Source organism: Microcaecilia unicolor, unplaced genomic scaffold (assembly GCF_901765095.1).
Source record: "Microcaecilia unicolor unplaced genomic scaffold, aMicUni1.1, whole genome shotgun sequence".
Taxonomy (NCBI): Eukaryota; Metazoa; Chordata; class Amphibia; order Gymnophiona; family Siphonopidae; genus Microcaecilia; species Microcaecilia unicolor.
Genome location: NW_021963178.1, coordinates 107,944 through 127,495, shown reverse-complemented (window position 1 = coordinate 127,495; position 19,552 = coordinate 107,944). Strand labels below are relative to the sequence as shown.

Here is a 19,552-nt window from a genome sequence, read left to right as displayed (position 1 = left end):
AAAAATATTGTGCTCTAAGAACTTGAGTTTGAAAGGGTGCTGCTGTTGAAGTTCAGGATGAGCAGCTTAAACATGGTAGAAAGCAGATGTGGCTTAATGGCTTTAGCCCCTCACTAGCCCTCCTTTTTTATCTCTGTAAACTGGGACCATGTTTGCTTAAGTTTGCCTTAATGCTAGTGTTAGGTTCTCTGCTATGCTTTGTGGATGTTAGGGCATGATTCATTATTACTGATTATTTCCTTTTTACATGTGTTTTGTACTCTTTCATTATCACCATCATGTATCTTTGCTGTACAAGTGGTTAAACTTGATTGATTGAATCTTGAATAATATTTCAAAGTATGTAAAAAGAAAAGTGATCATCTTGAAACCCTTGAAATAAAGGTTGTCAGCCTGTTCAAAAACTTCTCCCTGTTCTCTCTCTCTCGCTCTCTTTTCTCTCTCTCTCTTTTTTAAACTATGTATTTGTGTTTTATTGCTAGTAAAGTTGGAAGTGTTTTTTTTAGATTCGATCTTCCTCTGGTAGAATGCCAGCTCTTTACCTTCCAAGATATAGCCGGCTACAAACCTACACTGCCCAGGTCAAGAGGCTATGAGGGCAAGTAGCTTCCCCCGTTGGAACTGCTCCTCAAGGAACGAGCTGATTTTGACTTTTTTTTTTCTCTCACATCATACTTCTGAATCTTCTTGGACTTCTTCAGGATTTCTTCTTCTTCTGGAATCAGTTTAGCTCCCTTTTTACATCCAAGGGGCAAGGTGTAGTGGGCATCATGCTGCTGTCTGTAAGGGGTGCTGTCTATAAGAACAATGCAGTTTTCACCAGTGTCTTTGTTCTCACCAGTTTGTTGTTGGACGGATTGTAAACCACATCAAAAATTCCGGTCTTATGGATGCAACACTTGGACCCCCAAGAGAAGCTCCCAGCATCCAGTCTCTAAGCTCAATATTTCTTGTTGCCACCTCGAACACTAACCATGTGAATACAGTGGGGACCAGTCTTGGTGTTGGGGGCGGGCCACTCCAGCTTATACGTCCTTCTTTTATGGTAGGGCTTCTTCTTACCTCCAGTCTTGTAGCACTGATTCCAATGATCCTGTGAGGTACTCCTGATGCTCCTGCTGTAACCCCACCACCATCTCTTGCCCATCTTCTGACCTCCCACTCTTATATTAAAAAACAAAATATATATATATATATATATATATATATATATGTATGTATATGTATATATATGTATGTATACGTATGTATATATATATATGCAGATGGCATGTCTGGTGTCTTTTCTCCAGGGCTTTTTTTTTTATTGAGGGGGTACTTGGGGTACGGAGTACCGGCATCTTTTCCATTGTCTGCTAAAATTGACCCATGGTCCCCTAATGAAAGAGCTCAGGATCCTCATACCAGTTCTGCCTTGTCACTATGACTGGTTGTAGGGGACCTGGCTATTGTGGGGTGGGTTCCTCAGTGATCACCCCACCCCTTAGTGGTTGGCCAGGCATTTGAGTACTGACACCTTTTTTGCTAGAAAAAACGCACTGCATTTAGCTAACCATGTTTCAGTATTCTCACCAGTGTCTGGTTATTATAAATAAGCAAAGCCTCTTTTTCTAAATTCTCCTTGGATGAAAAATGCTTTATAAATTCACAGTAATGTTTAAATATGTTTTGAGAATTGCTTTTAAAAAAAAAATGTTTAATCACTCTTCTCCCAACATAAACATACATGCAAACTTCAGAAGAGCACACATTGCTTCCTTCAAGATGAAGAAGCAAGTGCTTGAAGCAGGATAAAAAAATACATCTAAACCAGTGGAATGGAACAGGGCAGCTTCAGGAAAGGAATAGCCTGGTGGTTAGAGCAGTGGGCTGAGAACCAGTTTAAATCCCACTTCCTTCCATGGCCACTCTTTGTGCATGTCACTTTTGTCTCCCATTGCCACGGGTACTCACTTGGACTATAGACCCTTTGAGATAGGGATTTATTATACCTGCATCACAGAATGCTGTGAGCTACCACAAGCATCATTTGGAAAGGTGAACTAAAATCCCAAACTCTTCCCTTCTCCCTGTTACCTGAATCCACTCTACTTATTAGCTGAAAGCAGACAGCATGCTTTAGAAAACAGTCTTCTGTTTGGGATAGTTTAAATGTCAGCTCATTGAAGGCATTCACTGACAATCAGGACTTGATATTAAAACTTATGCTGTTGCCAAATTTGTGTATTGGCAGGTAGTAAAGACGATGTCCTGTGTTGGTTGTTGGCAGTACAAAAGATCTGTGGGACTGAGAGGGTTTTATCTGTAGGATTTCTTTGACGTAGGCAGGGTGAATTGTTCAGAAAAGAGATTCCGGGTTGAAGTATGAATCTGGAGCTTGTCTCCTTTTTTAGTTTCTCCTATTTTTAACATTTTGAGCTTTTCAGAGTCACTATTTTGAAGAGTCTTCTGAAGATCGTTTTCTTTCCCTTTCAGTTTGCATTTTGGTGATGACTTTTGTCGCCAATGCTGTCTGACTGGTTAACTTCTTTTAAAACTTCAGATCGTGTATATTGAAACCAGTATTCGTGTGGCCATCGTTTTGTTCTGTAAGAGTAAAGCTATTGACTCATGATTTTTAGTAGTTTCCCATAATGTCAGAGTTCGAAAAACTAGGTTTTGGGTGACATTGGTGTGTTTAAGACTACTGACTAAAGCAGGAATGTTCACTCCAAGTTCACCTGTTGAAAAAGATGCAGTGAGCGGGTCTGGGTATGTATTTTGTGCATGGAACAGATTTGTAATGATCGGATGAGTAATATTTCCTCACTGACTATTGGCTCTTTGGGAGAGACCACAAAATACTTCTCTTGGACTGTTTTCTCCTCAACACAAAAGGTCTGTTTCTAGGTTGTAGGTTCTGTCTTTTTTATAAGAGCAGAAATACAGAATGGATGGATAAAACCTGTAGCCTAGTGGTTAGTGCAGCGGACTTTGATCCTGGGGAACTGGGTTTGATTTCCACTGCAGCGCCCTATGACTCTTAACCCTCCTTTGCCCCAGGTACAAATAAGTACCTGTATATACTATGTAAACTGCTTTGAATATAGTTGCAAAAACCACAGAAAGATGGTATATCAAGTTCCATTTCCCTTTCCCTTTAATTCATGTACCTTAAGAGTAGTCTTGTCCAAACTACAGCCTGCAGGTCAGAATCCGACCCACTAAGTGTGTTTTTTTTCTTGCCCTCAGAAGCTTGGCAGTTCTTGTGGTTCATACAGCAGGATTCCTGCTTCCTTTCCATGACTCTGCTCTCTCTGGCTCAAGCTTGGTGGGGAAGCAGGAATTCCACTGGTTTCTTCTGCAGCGAAGTCAAGTGAGGGAAAAGAAACTGGGTGAAGGCCGGGTGGGGGGTGGTTACATGAGTGAAAGGAACTGGGTGAAGGCTGGGAGGGTTACATGAGTGAGAGAGAGAGATTGGGTGAAGGCTGTTTGGGGGGAGGGGGGATTTACATGAGCAAAAGCAAAACTGGATGAAAATTGATGAGGGGAAGATGCACCATAATATTTTGGCACTATTTGATGAAACGTGGCAGAATACAATGATACATGTTTTGGTCCTCCGAATGTTACAAAATATAAAATGTGGTTCCTGATATAAAAAGGTTGGAGAAGCTTGCTTTAGAAGGACCCGTGTTGGCAAAATCCAGAATCTGAGATAGTTCTAGGTGCCTTCTGTAGCAGAGATTTCTCAATTCTACCAAAGCTAGGTTCTTGAGATGCTGACACAAACTCTACCATCCATTGAGGGGACTGCTTTCTGTTGACCTGTAAGAGAATCCACAATTTATTACAGTGAAACCTCGGTTTTCGTTGACTTCAGTTATCGTCGGTTTCGGTTTTCGTTGATTTTTTCAGTGAAAATTGTGTCTCGGATTTCGGTTGCCTTGGTTTTCGCTGCTAATTTTGCGAAAACAAAGGGTAACCCACGCGTTCTCCTGCTCATTGGATTTACATTGATTCTTATGGAAATAATTGCCTCGGTTTTCGTCTGTTTCGGTTTTCGTTGATTGTTTTCAGACGGATTATCAACTAAAACCGAGGTATCACTGTACTTGCAACCAGTAATTCATATGGCTTATTTTTGTCACTGGGTGCATCAGTTTTATTCACGTGTGTTGGGGGAGAGATGTTGGAATGGTTTGAAAGACTGAAGTGTCTTGAGTTCACTTTGTAACCTGGCAAGAACCTCGGTGTCTAATGAAGAACTGGGGGCCTTGACATGGAGAACTTTCCAACTCCTAGGAAAGTATTTACAACAGAATGAGTTTCCTTCTCAGTTCAAAGCTCGTCTTTATCTTTACCTTGTGTAATATGGAACTGTGACAGGATTCCTTAAATGTATACTGTTTTCTATAACGCAAAATCTACTAGTTCAACTTTATTTGAACTTTTGAATGGGTAGGTCAGTTGATACATTGCTAAGGAAGACCTCTTTTATGACTGCTGTTAGGAACCTTACCTAAGGTTGTCAAAACATCTAAGGTTTTTCCTTTCAGCTGGTGTCATTTTTCTTCTGTGATCCTTATGGGCTAGAGGAATAGTAACTTGTTCACCTGAGCAAGTGCATTGAGATCAACAATGCCCATATTCATGAGTAAAGAATGTATCTTTTTTATTAGCTTTTCTGTTTCCCAGAAGGCACTTGGGTTGCCTGTCCAAGTCAGAACAGAAGGGGATAAAACAAAAAGAAAAAGGAAAAAACCTTTCCACAGATGAACACCAACCAAACAGGATGGAAGGCACCAAGACAAAATGCCAGGATGGTCAAAGGCAATGTTCAAGATACAATCTTAAAAAAAAAATGCAGTACACTGGATGCACTGGACATCAGAAACCCTTATAGAACCAATTGCATTGCGCAAACTACAGTCTTCTAAAAAGATACAATATACAGGTTGCGTTTGAAGCCAAAAACCCAACACTGGCCGTGTTTTGGTGAATGTGCCTTCATCAGTGGTGCAACAGACCTAGAGTACCTGCTGTACGTTAGCAGTCTGAAAGCAGTCATTGTAGATAATGAATGCAACACTGTTAAACGCATGAAATGCAAGAATGCCAGTGAAGCATAATAATGTCCCTCTTCTGTAAGAGTTTTTCACAACCAGTGCATCTTGTATACTGCATTTTGTTTACATTGTCTTTGGTTTTTATAAGTAAACTGAACCCTTGGTCATCCTGGCATTTTGTCTTGGTTCCTTCCACTCTGTCTGTTTGACTGAACAGAAGATGATTCATCAGGGATGAAACAGGGTACATCCATGGATCAAAAAGTGAACTGTTTATTTTTGCTTCATAGTGAAATTGGCCTAGTGGTAACCAACAGAAACCACTAGACCCATGCGATGTAAGAGCATTCTTTTCCACAATCCGGCTGAGTTGGGTCATTTTTGCAATAATGACCTTGGTGATAATTCTTGGTTGTTCGTCTGCCCTTTTTAGCCTTCTTGGTGCTGCTTGTGGTTTGCAGAGGATATCTTCCTGCTGTGTTTCATTCTGTTTTGGAGGGGTTAAATCACTCCAGACCTTGAGGTCAACAGCAGGCCTTGAATTCATGGTAACCAAAACATGCACAGTTATTCAATTCTCAAGACTGAACTTGAGGAGAGGGGACTTTATTGGAGAAATTAAGAAAGACCTCAAGCCAAGGGTACTTGGATGTGGTTTTTGAGAGTCACTTTTATTTTTTTTTGGGAATAAGATATGTATATCATAAGACCCTCTAAGACCAGAGTTGAGGGCCTTGGGCTTAAGGCCTTGTTTCTGTTTTCATGGGCTTTCCTTGACACAATGATAACTAGGCCGAGAAACATCAACCCTTTTTCATGACCTGCATGCAAAATGATACTTTACTCGATGGTCACTCCAGGTGTCAGTCTGTCTTGTGCAAGCTGTCCCCTTCTTGTACTGGACAGTAGCTCAGAACTAGAGTGCATTAAAAATTGTACTTCTCAACCATTGTACAGGTTTCTTTTTGTAAGGTCAAAAATGTAGAGCCTGGTGGCCCTTCCAGAAATGGATGGCCTTTTATTATCTTAGTGCTGGCTTCAGGCTGCATCTATAAACCTGATTTGGTGTAGAATTTGTATGAGGGTGTGGGCAACAGTGAGGGGCTTGGCTTTTGTGAACTGCAGAACCAGCTCCAAGTATTGATAATGGGAGGGAACTATAACTGCCTGGTACTATCCACCTACAACAGGTTGGTACCCAAATGGCTGGCTGAAACCATGATTGAAAATTCTTCTTTCAATTTTCTTTAAAATGAAAAGAAAACACCCCCTGCACAGCTGTTCTCAGGAGAAAAAAATCCAACCCCAAAACTAATGTCTTAAGAAATTCTAGATCTAATTTATAGGTTTTTTTTTTTTTTTTTTTTATAATGTGCAGAGCAGAGATGAACAAAAAATCTAATCAAAAAAGTGTATGGGCTTTAAATACAATTTGTTATTTAAGCATACTTCTTCCAAAAATAACAAACCTGCTCATCAATGACAGATGTAAAGAATTGTTTAGAGCATTTTTTAAATATTAGATTTTAAATATAGAGGCAGAATCAACTTCAGATATGGCAGGGATTTATTTCTGTGTATTGGGCAAGGTTGTGATGTACACTTGTCCTATATAATAATTCTCACCTCCAACGTTCTGACTTGCCTGGGACCGTGGCTCATTCCGAGTTGGTCTGCTAGGCTCCGTAGATCAGGCTGACATCACCGTAGCCATTATGATGTCAACTTCAGAACCCGAGGGAAAAAGAAAACATGCCTCACAGCTGATCCATGTCCAGACGAGGGTCGCTGGACATGGGTGGCTGCAGGGGGGGAAGGGGAGGGTCGCTTGACATGGGTGGCTGCAGGGGGGGCAGGGGAGAGAGGAGGGTCGCTGGACATGGGTGGCTGCAGGGGGGGCAAGGGGTTGCTGGACATGGGTGGCTGGGGGGGGCAGGGGAGAGAGGAGGGTCGCTGGACATGGGTGGCTGCAGTGGGCGCGCAGGGAGAGAGGAGGGTCGCTGGACATGGGTGGCTGCAGGGGAGCTGAGGAAAACCTTGCTAGCGCCCGTTTCATTTGTGTCGGAAACGGGCCTTTTTTACTAGTATTTTATAAAATGCACACATTTGTGTGAGAATATGTGCACTGTTGAGGCTGGTTGAAGAGCCTGTGTCAGTGCCTACCCTGGCCAAGAGTGTGGTTTGAGATGCTAGACCCAAGGCAGGGTTGAGCAAGAAACCTGGCAGGAATCTAAGGTAAAGCAGGAACAAATGTGAAGCAAGAATTAGAACAGGAACCAGTGGTAGAGTGAGAGCCAAATATGGAGGAGATAGTGAAGTACTTGCAGTTCTGTAGTGCAAGGAGCTAGGATAGCTGTAGATGCAGGAGAGGCCCATTAGAAACTGTAGGACAAGCAAAGATGTGTCTGTCTTATATACTGTCATTGCTCAGACATACCTCTTGCTGATCCAGTGGGCAAATTTGAGGGGAGGCTGCTTCCTCTGGTACCTATGGTCATGTTTCCTGGAACTCAGATTGTAGATTGAAGCCTCTGTGACTCAGCTGCAAGTCTTCAGACACTGGTCCATAATGCTGCAAGTTCAATTCCCAGTATGCCCTTACATCCTGTTTGATAAGTACCTATGTTATTGAAGACATTTATTTAAAAATATTTGTAATAAAAAGTTATTTTAGAAAATATATATTTTAATTAATTTTTATGCTGTGCTATTTTTATGTTGGAGTGGAGGAGTAGTGGTTAATGTAGCGGACTTGGGGAATTGGGTTCGAATCCCACTGCAGCTCCTTGTGACTCTGGGCAAGTCACTTAACCCTCTATTGCCCCAGGTACAAATAAGTACCTGTATATACTATGTAAACCACTTTAAATGTAGTTACAAAAACCACAGAAAGGCGGTATATCAAGTCCTATTTTCCCCTTTATGCTTTTATGTATATTTTAAAATGTCATTTCCTAGCGATGGCCTGGTATTCTTATTTTGTAATCCACACTGATCTAAGAATGGTTTGTTACGGGATATAAATGTAATTATAATTACGTGCCTTTTTGGATCTTTTCAAATGGGTGCCCTCTTATAAAAATGGTCCCCCTAGGGCAGTGATGGGCAACCTTTTGAGCTTGGTGTGTCAAAATTCGCCAAAAAACCGAGCATAACTCGGGTGGTGTATCACTTCGAGAAAAATCACTGCTAGTAGGACCGCCCCCGGGCCCCCCCTATCCGAGATCGCTGCCCACCCGAGGTCGCTGGGCCCCCCCTCCACCCGCTACCGGGCCCAGAACTAACCTTAAAGCCTCCTTTCACGTCGCAGCAAGCAGCAGCAGGGCAGACCTCTCCTCCTTCCTTCTGTGCTCCGCCCTCACGGACGTTACATCAGGCGAGGGCGGGACACGGAAGGAAGGAGTGGCCTGCCCTGCTGCTGCGACGTGAAAGGAGGCTTTAAGGTTAGTTTCCGGGAGCGAGGAGGGAGGGCGGGCTACACTGCTGCGGCGCCGCGTGTCATCGAAAATGGCTACGCGTGTCAGTGCTGACACGCGTGTCATAGGTTTGCCATCAGGGCCCTAGGGAGTTGCTGGGTTGCAAAATGAACCCAGTACACTCACAGGTCTTTGTAGATCGAGTTTGCTGGGAGGAGAGTAAATTTTTTTTTTTCAAGCTATTCCAACATCTATTCCCCAACACCTGATTTTTAAGCGTCCATAATTTTGCACGCTCATTAGTTTGAGCATGCCGTGGCTATTTTTTTTGTGCTAATTTCGTGTTAGAGTGAGGACTCTACCAAGGACCTTTGAGCATCGTCCCCTGTGTGTGGTTTTGTGCATGCGTGTAAATCTGAGTGTGTAGGTGCACGTACATACTATCTAGACGCACTTCAGGCATTGCTTTCTCCCTCTTACTCTCACCACCCTGGGAAATACGTTTTGTTCTGTGGCTGCCAACACTTGATTACCGAGAGACAGGAGGAGACAAGGGACCTAATCCTGTCTGTGTTTAGCTGGGTCAGAATTGAAAAGAGGGTCCCCTAATACCATCCCGGTACCTCATATTACAGTTTGCGCTGTATAATTTATTTTACAGCTGCTTTCAACGTTTCATTAAAGGCTCTGTAAAACCTGATATTGAAGTATATTATGCAAATTAACAATTAGCAGGAAACAAAGGCTGTTGAGAGTGCTGCTTATTTGTAAATAGAACTTCCTGTGTGTGAAGAGGGAAAGCAGGCACAGTGCAGCCCAGCTGGTATGCTGCCTTTTTTTTTTTTTTTTTTTTAACCCTCCCCCCAATTTTTTTTTTTTTTTTTTAAATCCTGCAGTTTTCTTCTGGTCCCCTCTGGCTTTCAGCTCTGTCTGAACCATGAGCCTTCATTTACACCTACTTGGTACTTCCCTTCCCATCATATGTCCCCTCTTCCATCAGGAGGACTGTGGGGAAAGGAATGGGACTTGATATACTGCCTTTCTGTGGCTTTTGCAACTATATTCAAAACCGTTTACGTAGTATATACAGGTAGTTATTTATACCTGGGGCAATGGAGGGTTAAGTGACTTGCCCAGAGTCACAAGGAGCTGCAGTGGGAATCAAACTCAGTTCCCCAGGATCAAAGTCCACTGCACTTACCACTTGGCTACTCCTCCACTAGCAACATTCCATGTAGAAGCCTGCCCTTGCAGATCAGCAATGCGGCCGCGCTGGCTTCTGTTTCTGTGAGTCTGACGTCCTGCACGTACGTGCAGGATGTCAGACTCACAGAAACAGAAGCCTGCGCAGCCGCGTTGCTGATCTGCAAGGGCAGGCTTCTACATGGAATGTTGCTAGTGGAATAGCAACATTCTATGTAGAATCTTAAATAGTAGCAACAGAATCTCCAATAGTAGCAACATTCCATGTAGAATCTCAAATAGGGAAAGGGAAATGGGACTTGATATACTGCCTTTCTGAGGTTTTTGCAACTACATTCAAAGTGGTTTACATATATTCAGGTACTTATTTTGTACCAGGGGCAATGGAGGGTTAAGTGACTTGCCCAGAGTCACAGGGAGCTGCAGTGGGAATCAAACTCAGTTCCCCAGGATCAAAGTCCACTGCACTAACCACTAAGGCTACTCTTCCAGTAGATGACAAATCCAAGATGTACAATCAGTTCAGTTTTTTGAAAGAACTGGGACTCAAAGTCTTGGACGTGACACACGGCCGTGTTTCAGCTGTAAAGCCTGCATCAGGAGTCTACAGATTTCTGGGGTACTGTTTGAGTTTTTTCAACAAACTGAACTGATTTTACATCTTGGATTCTTCATTTATTGGACCTCAATCCTTGCTTCTTGCTCACCCATGAGGACTTGCTGCTCCTGTGTTCTTCCCATGGCATTGTACCTAGTGTGGTCATTACAGCGACAGTCCCAAGTCAGAGAGCTGTGCTCCAGGGCCCCGTCTGAATCTGTCTGCTCAAGTGGTAATTTTTATAAGGAACTTGATGATGTAGAACAATTTTTTTACAAGCTGATGTAGGTGCTTGCACAATTGTCCTGGGGTATATATACGCAAAAGGGAGTCCTCGGAACATAGCTTCTACTTTATGTGGTGAAATCTTCCAGAGCATTAGCCATTTTAGTCTGGAGTAGCAAAAATAACAAGAGGCTGGTTAATCAGACTGATTAGCGAGATTGTGTTCCTCGTCTATCGAGACTTTCATTGGCTAACGATAAGAAAACAGATCGACTTCAAGATCCTTTACCTGATCTTTAAGTCTGTCTACGGTTCGAATCCAGAAGGCTTAACTGAATTATTGACTCTTCCATTGGTAGAGAGGAATCTGGGCCTCCCAAGAACATTGAAGATGGGCTTGTTATCTCTGAAAAACTTCCAGCTTAAATCTATCCTAGAAACCTCCTTCCCGTTTGTGGGGGCCAGACTACGGAACAAGCTGCCTCTGGAAATAAGATCCAGAATCTCCCTAATTGCTTCCTAATTCTGCAGGTTCAAACTCTGCTTCTGCTCCTATATTTAATGCTATTAAGCTCCGTTATATTCTCTCCTTGATTTTTGGAGATGACTAAAAACTGTAAACTGCTCTGAATCCTCCTGAGGAATGTCAGCGGTATAGAAAAAAACTCTGATAGAATAGAAGAATAGAATATTCATTGCGGACATCTTGAAAACACCAGGAACCATTTGGGAACCAAACCAATTTATTGAGGCAAGAACTTTCAAGGATGAGAGTCCACGGCATCCGTTGACATGCACTCTTGTTATCAGAAGCTCATGCCTTAATAAATTAGTTTACAAAGGTGCTACCAGCCTGTCATTTTAAGTGATACATGTGTAGGTGTTCTTGGGGGTGGAGAATGGGCAGAGCAGGCACGAATCATATATTCCATCAGCACATACACAAAAGTTAATCCAGTTTCGGTCCCTGTTATAAAATTGCCTTCCAGGTGTCGCCTTAAGTAATAGCCATGACCCCCTTCTCCCCCCGAGTGCTGTGAATAGGGATGGATTAAGACCTAGGCAAAAGGTTTCTGTTTCATAGAATATGTCACCACCCTAGCCTGGAGCCAGCACTTCAGTGAGTCGGGTATCTCCCTGGCAGTTAGCTGTGACCCATGGAAGGAGAGGGCAGTAGTGATGCTTGGTTTTTCATGCTTCTGATATGTGCACATAGGTTGATGTCCCAGAGCAACACTGATGGTCCAGTACTAATTCAAATAATTGACTTTGCTGTGACATAATCTCATAAATTATGCTTGCAAGCTGCCTAGGGCCCAGTATATTGTTAAACCAGCCCTGGCTGTGAATGTTGCTGCCTTAGCATTGCCAGGTGATCCAGGGAGCAGAGGACCTGACTAAGGGTTGAAACTAGGGACTTTCTACATAGCAGTGCTTAAGTCCCCAAGAACCACCCATGGGGCCCTGGGCAAATCTTTGTGGATAGCCTCTCCCCCTCTCCCCCACCAGGCCAGGGCTCCCACAGTTCCCTTCTAGTCTTGCAGTGCAGCTTATCTTGCTTCATGGGGATAAAAAATGGCATAGAGGTGCAGAACCAATTACCTTTACCACATCCTGCTACAATAAATTCCAGAGCTTAATTAGTTTATTACATTTTCTTAACCGCTTTTTAATAACATCAAAGTGATTTACAGTTACAAATAGTATTATGCACAGACAGCCCGATCCTCAGAACTGGCGTGATCAGTCAACAGCACAGGAAAAATACCCCCGGAACAGCATAGAAAATTAGCTCACCAATGCTCGGAAATGGTATGCAAATTATATGCGCGCTGTTAAAGCAAAGCAATGAGGAGGGGATGCGCTTGGCACTCGCTTAGAAGAGTTTTGTGGTAAGCCCAGCTCCTGTGCGCATGTGCCAGGCAAAATCCGAACATGAAGCACACATTGACGTCTGTTTTCTGTGCCTTTAAATATAAGCTTTTCAGTTTGTTTTTACTTGGCTTGTACTTAAACGCAAGAAACGGGCACCAGTGTGTGCTTTCACTTTTTGGTTTGCTTGGACTAGCTCACATTTGTTTCTCACTACTGTTGCTTAGGGGCTTGCACGGGCTTCCTTCTGCATCCAAATGTATTTATTTTATTTATTTATTAGGATTTATTTGCCGCCCTTTTGAAGGAATTCACTGAAGGGCGGTGTACAGCAAAAATAAGTCAAACAATACAAAGTCTGGCGTAGTATACTTCTTAAAATTGTATAAAACTTGGCAGATTTTAAAGAGAGAATCCTGCTCTGAGCTGGCATTGGTTTTTTGGGGGGTTTTTTTTACAGCGGTAAGGCGGCTTTATTTTGTGTGGTGTTCTCTGTGCATTGGGAAGGGAATAGGAAATGGCCTAATTTGCATTTGACTACATTAGCGTGCTATTCGCTCATTTCCTGCCCCAAAGGGTCTTAGTATTCTGTGATGCGGGCGCTGTTGGCCTCTGGTACCCGCATTTGCTTCTGAGCATCAGGGCATGAGTGAAAAGATATTTTCTCCAATTTTGTTTTAGATACACTACTTAGTAGCTTCATGGTTATGCCCCCTAGTATTTGCTGTTTTTGGAAGAGTAAACAACCAATTTGCATTTACATGTTCCTTTCCACTCAGGATTTTTAACCAGTTTTGACACATATTGCAGGTATATTTGAATGTGACTGGTTGTGTCTGTCTCAGAGGTACGTTCCATATCGAGACCCCCCCCCCCCCCGCTGCTCTTTTTATTACACTGAACGGGTAAATTCAGTGACAGGAAATCACAATTGAGCATTCCTTGTCCTTTATAAAATGCCCATTCGAAAGGGTTTAAGCTGTGATAATCATAAATATAGTTTGCTTGCTGAGTGTGGGGGAGGGAGGGGAGGGGCATAGAATAGAGAGATCATTCAAACTGCCCTATATTACAATTATGATGATACTTACATTGGAGAAAACATCATTGTTTTTAAATATACAGGCTGAAGCTCCCCCCCACCCCAGCATCACCATAAGGGCATTAAATTGCAGCTAGATTTGCAGGTCTTAGTTGTTACTAAGAAGAACACATAATTTTGCAATGTTTTCCATACTCTTCCCATTCAATGTCAAAAAAATATTTATTTTTTGGAGGGATGTGTCCTCCCATTCACACTCTACTTTAGCAGTGTTTGGAGAGGGACTAGGTTTAGACAAGGTTATTTGGAAATTGCATTTTAACTCAGACACATCTAGCAGAGCAGTCTTGTATGTGAGATATTTCAAAAAGGTCATTTAGCAGTCAAGCTTGCCTGGTTTGGTTTTAGCTGTTTTATTAACCTTGTAACCTCCAACTGCTTTTTTTTTTTTTAGTTTGTTTTCTAATTTTATTTTGGGTTGCTTAACCAGATTTAATGAGTAGAGTTCTCTGTTGGCTCTCCTCCCCCCCCCGCCACTGCCCTTGAAATCCCAGTCTGGGGCCATTCTTGGAGAGGGTCGGGCATATTGGGAGATTTTGTTTCAATTGTCACCAAGCAATTAGCGACTGTTGGCTGGCCAGCTGTTGCCGTTATGTTTTGCTTTCAGTAACTGCAGCAGTTTCATTGGAAGGTCCCCGAATAATTTAAGTATATCTGTCTGGTTCAATAGCATTCTTTCCTACATTTTTTTAACTTGTTCATATTTGTTCTGGCATGAAAATAAATGTATATTAAACTTCCTAGATACAATCTGAAACTTACTGTACAAATAGAGGGGGGGGGGGGGGTGGTTCTCAGCCCAGTCTTCGGGACACACCAAACCAGCCAGTTCTTAGGATACCTACGTTGAAAATGCATGAGAGAGATTTGCATGCAGTGGAGGGATAATGCATTCAAATTTATCTCATGCATATTTATTTTGGATATCTTGAAAACCAGACTAGCTTGGTGTGTCTCAAGGACCAGGCTGAGAAACGTTAAAGTAGAGTGATCGTTAGTGGATAACTGAAACCAAGTAAATATGGAATCTGTGGTATGCCATCTAGTCTCGAGCACCCCCACATTCAGTCTATCGTACTCCGTGAAGCACCCTAGTACAATCATATTTCTGCATTTCACCTTTCCAGTACCTCAAATGTCTGTCCACACCAGTGTTCACTAATGGGAATGAGCTTCCAATAAACGACAGTTGTAAACTGGGAGACCAGGGCTGGTGCCTGAACAGGATTCCAGATTCTCCCCATTGGGTTTTTCTTTTTGTTTAATAGCTAGGGACCCAAAGCGTTACTCGGTGTGCTAACACATGACTATTTGTTGTAATTTATCTGAGAAGCAGGATGAAAGCATTTCAATGGTGCATTCCTGTGTTTGAGACGTAAAATTACCAGACAAAGGTAATTTTTTTTTTTTTTTTTAAATTTTCTATTTACAACCTGGAGCCTACAAGTAGAGCAGTGGCAAAAGGAAGCAAGTGCTTCAGTAAAAATTGGCACTTGCTTCCTTTTTGCAGTGCAAGCAGATTAGAATGATGGCTGCAGCTCCAACCACTGGACTTACACAAGTGCTTGTTTTCCCTGTATGGGGAATGCAGTATGTTGACTTTTGTACAACTTACTAGCTGATGATTTCCAGGCAAAAATCTGACCATCCTCACCACACCTCCCGGGAGCAATTTATTTATTTCAATTTATATATCATATCTTATTGCAGCTGCAACCGCAGAAATCGAATCTCGAGGTGCAGTCTGACAAAATGGCGGGGCTGGAATTGGGAGCGGAGAATGAACATAGCTCCAAGGAGGACGTACAAACAGGGAGCTCAATTAAAGCCCCATGATAGTTAGTGGACATCAAGAGTGAACTCCGTTTAATAAGGCAAGATAGGGGAGCCATAGAGGACTTCAAAACAGAAATCAAGGCGCTGGGAGAACGACAGACAGAATGTGAATCCCGTGTGGCACAGTGTGAAGAAAACATTGCTGATCTTCATTCTTCGATGGAATCTTGTAGCTCTTTGGGATAAGGTGGAGGACCTAGAAAACAGGTCCCACCACCATAATTTGAGATTCAGAAGGATCCCTGAGATATCTCCATATGACGACTGCACTGCAGTTGTGAAAGATTAGATCCTTCGACTCTCCTCAAAATCTCCCGATCCACTCTGAGATAAAGTCCACAGAATAGTGGGGCCTCGTAGAAATAGTTTGCCTAGAGACTTTATTGTGTGTCTTACAGACTTTCTTCTAAAAGAGCAGATACTTACATTTGTGAGGAAGCAAGGGACAAGACAGTCAAATAGAAAGATTTGAAGGTGGAAATATTTCAAGATATGTCTACTCTGACACTTCAGAAACGCAGAGCATTAAGTGGGGTCACCACTTTTCTGAGAGCAGAGAATATTAAATTTAAGTGGGCTTATCCATTTGTATTGGTGTTCACGGTGAATGGAGTCACCAGAAGTGCTCAGTTGGCATCTGAGGCATGGCGTTATCTAATCCAATTGGAAGTCCCAAATCTTCCTCAGGATGTCTGCCAACTGAGAGAAAGAATATCTCCACTGCCACCTTCTTCACGATGGTACAGGAAGGAAGGTGCTTCACGCTTGGCTAGACTGATCGTAAATTACAGTGGTGGAAATAAGTATTTGATCCCTTGCTGATTTTGTAAGTTTGCCCACTGACAAAGACATGAGCAGCCCATAATTGAAGGGTAGGTTATTGGTAACAGTGAGAGATAGCACATCACAAATTAAATCCGGAAAATCACATTGTGGAAAGTATATGAATTTATTTGCATTCTGCAGAGGGAAATAAGTATTTAATCCCTCTGGCAAACAAGACCTAATACTTGGTGGCAAAACCCTTGTTGGCAAGCACAGCGGTCAGACGTCTTCTGTAGTTGATGATGAGGTTTGCACACATGTCAGGAGGAATTTTGGTCCACTCCTCTTTGCAGATCATCTCTAAATCATTAAGAGTTCTGGGCTGTCGCTTGGCAACTCGCAGCTTCAGCTCCCTCCATAAGTTTTCAATGGGATTAAGGTCTGGTGACTGGCTAGGCCACTCCATGACCCTAATGTGCTTCTTCCTGAGCCACTCCTTTGTTGCCTTGGCTGTATGTTTTGGGTCATTGTCGTGCTGGAAGACCCAGCCACGACCCATTTTTAAGGCCCTGGCGGAGGGAAGGAGGTTGTCACTCAGAATTGTACGGTACATGGCCCCATCCATTCTCCCATTGATGCGGTGAAGTAGTCCTGTGCCCTTAGCAGAGAAACACCCCCAAAACATAACATTTCCACCTCCATGCTTGACAGTGGGGGGGACGGTGTTCTTTGGGTCATAGGCAGCATTTCTCTTCCTCCAAACACGGCGAGTTGAGTTCATGCCAAAGAGCTCAATTTTTGTCTCATCTGACCACAGCACCTTCTCCCAATCACTCTCGTATCATCCAGGTGTTCACTGGCACACTTCAGACGGGCCGTCACATGTGCCTTCCGGAGCAGGGGGACCTTGCGGGCACTGCAGGATTGCAATCCGTTATGTCGTAATGTGTTACCAATGGTTTTCGTGGTGACAGTGGTCCCAGCTGCCTTGAGATCATTGACAAGTTCCCCCCTTGTAGTTGTAGGCTGATTTCTAACCTTCCTCATGATCAAGGATACCCCACGAGGTGAGATTTTGCGTGGAGCCCCAGATCTTTGTCGATTGACAGTCATTTTGTACTTCTTCCATTTTCTTACTATGGCACCAACAGTTGTCTCCTTCTCGCCCAGCGTCTTACTGATGGTTTTGTAGCCCATTCCAGCCTTGTGCAGGTGTATGATCTTGTCCCTGACATCCTTAGACAGCTCCTTGCTCTTGGCCATTTTGTAGAGGTTAGAGTCTGACTGATTCACTGAGTCTGTGGACAGGTGTCTTTCATACAGGTGACCATTGCCGACAGCTGTCTGTCATGCAGGTAACGAGTTGATTTGGAGCATCTACCTGGTCTGTAGGGGCCAGATCTCTTACTGGTTGGTGGGGGATCAAATACTTATTTCCCTCTGCAGAATGCAAATAAATTCATATACTTTCCACAATGTGATTTTCCGGATTTAATTTGTGATGTGCTATCTCTCACTGTTACCAATAACCTACCCTTCAATTATGGGCTGCTCATGTCTTTGTCAGTGGGCAAACTTACAAAATCAGCAAGGGATCAAATACTTATTTCCACCACTGTACCATTACTGGACTCTGGCTTGATATCTCCAAAACATGCTGGATGACTATTACACTTTTATTTTGCAATCTTTTTTCCTCTCTGCTCTGAGAAATATATTTTGGAAAGAACTTCAGTGACAGAAGATGTATATTGCTCAGATATGACACTTGGCATTAGTTCCTTTGGGTCTGTAAATAATCTATTACAAGCTTCATACTTAATTGTGCTATACCTGTTATACCTATATGTTTTATTATATATTGTTAGGGTGGATTACTGAATTAGTGTTTTTGCTAGCAATATAGGAAGGTTGCTAATTTGATATCTTTTTCTTTTGTTCTATTGAAAAGTGTGTCCCACAGCCACAGGGATATTTTTTCTATGATTGGTTGGAAGCCTATTGGTCGGGTAGTCTGTCCTTCCACCAGAGCACACACTGATTAGTGTGGTTTGGCTGATGGGGAGAGGGGGGAAGTGGGGAGTGGGATATATTTGAGGAGATTGGTTATTTTACAACAGGGAAATGCATTGTGTGTTATCTGTTGTGTGGCTGTGAGGGTGGGAAATGGTAATTGGATGTTTGACTATAACTTATACTATTTTTATTATGCGCACAGGTGGTAAGTTGCGGGTTGGTTCCTTAAATGTTAAAGGATTGAATTATAATAAGAAGAGTTTGCTATATAGGAATCCTAATTGCTTGCTTTTGGATATAGCATTTATACAGGAGTCACATTTATTACCCAGGACTGAATTTTTACTGAAACCCCCTTCTTATACATCTTTTTGTTTTGGTAATCAGAAGAAGAGGGTGGTAGCAATTCTCCTGCACTGTAATTTGCCCTGGCAAGTTTTAAATAGTGTCAAGGATAATGAGGGCTGGGGTACCTCCAGGACTGGGTTTGGGAACCACTACTGTAATCCTTTAATTGATGCATCCCCATCTAGAACGTCACATGTTAGGGAAGTGAAAAAAGCCTAATTAGATTGACAAAAGAATATAAATTGACAGATCTGTGGCGAGCACTTTACCGAACTACAAGGGATTATTCCTTTTATTCCACTGTGCATGACTCCCGATCCCGAACTGACACGTTTTTTTGTGGATCAATTTTGGCTTTCAAAAATGTCTTCTAGTTCAATTGACTAGTTCAATAGAACTAATCACGGATTCTGACCACACCCGTATCTGGGTTGATTTTCTAATGGGAACGGATTTTCTAATGGGAACCGTCTTGGATGTTTTGGAAATTAAATCAATCTCTGGTAAAACATAAAGAGGTGCAACACGATATAGAATCCAGTATTCGGGAGTATATGGAATTTAATGATACAGGTGACATAGGAGATCTTACACTAAGGGGGCAGCCTGAAATCTGTACTTGGGTGTGTTTGTAAAATGGGGTGGGAGGGCCTCTTAAGAAAGAGAAACAAAACTAAAGAATAAGCTCTTTTAAACCAAATAAAAGCCCATGATGAGACATATATTTTCAACTAAAGACTGTTATTGTAAACTAGAAACTGATTAATCTATCTTAGCATCTAAAAAAGAAGTGGTGGTCTCTGAGTTCCTAATCTCTATCTCTGTTACGTTGCTGCCCAAATTTGACATATCTAGGATCGGCGGCCGCCTTCCTAAGTTAAACCATATGTGCAAATTGAACAATCTTTTTCTCCAGGTGTGCATTTGCATCATCTCCCATGGATGTTGATTCCTTCGACAAATCATAAGCATCGAACCAAACTGTGGAGTCAAGGATGGTCATCTTGGCTGTCGCCTATTAGTTTTGTATTTGGAGGAGCTTCTGCTTAGCGTAAGGCTGATTTTAAAGCCTGGGATCACAAGGGTCTCTATAGTGTGTTTTAGTTACTTGATGCTCAGCATT

General features: G+C 42.5%; 1 pseudogene; it reads right to left on the bottom strand.

Annotated features, from left to right (window-relative positions):
* Positions 1 to 479: 479 nt before the first annotated feature.
* LOC115459047 lies at positions 480 to 1,147 on the bottom strand (annotated as a pseudogene).
* Positions 1,148 to 19,552: the final 18,405 nt, after the last annotated feature.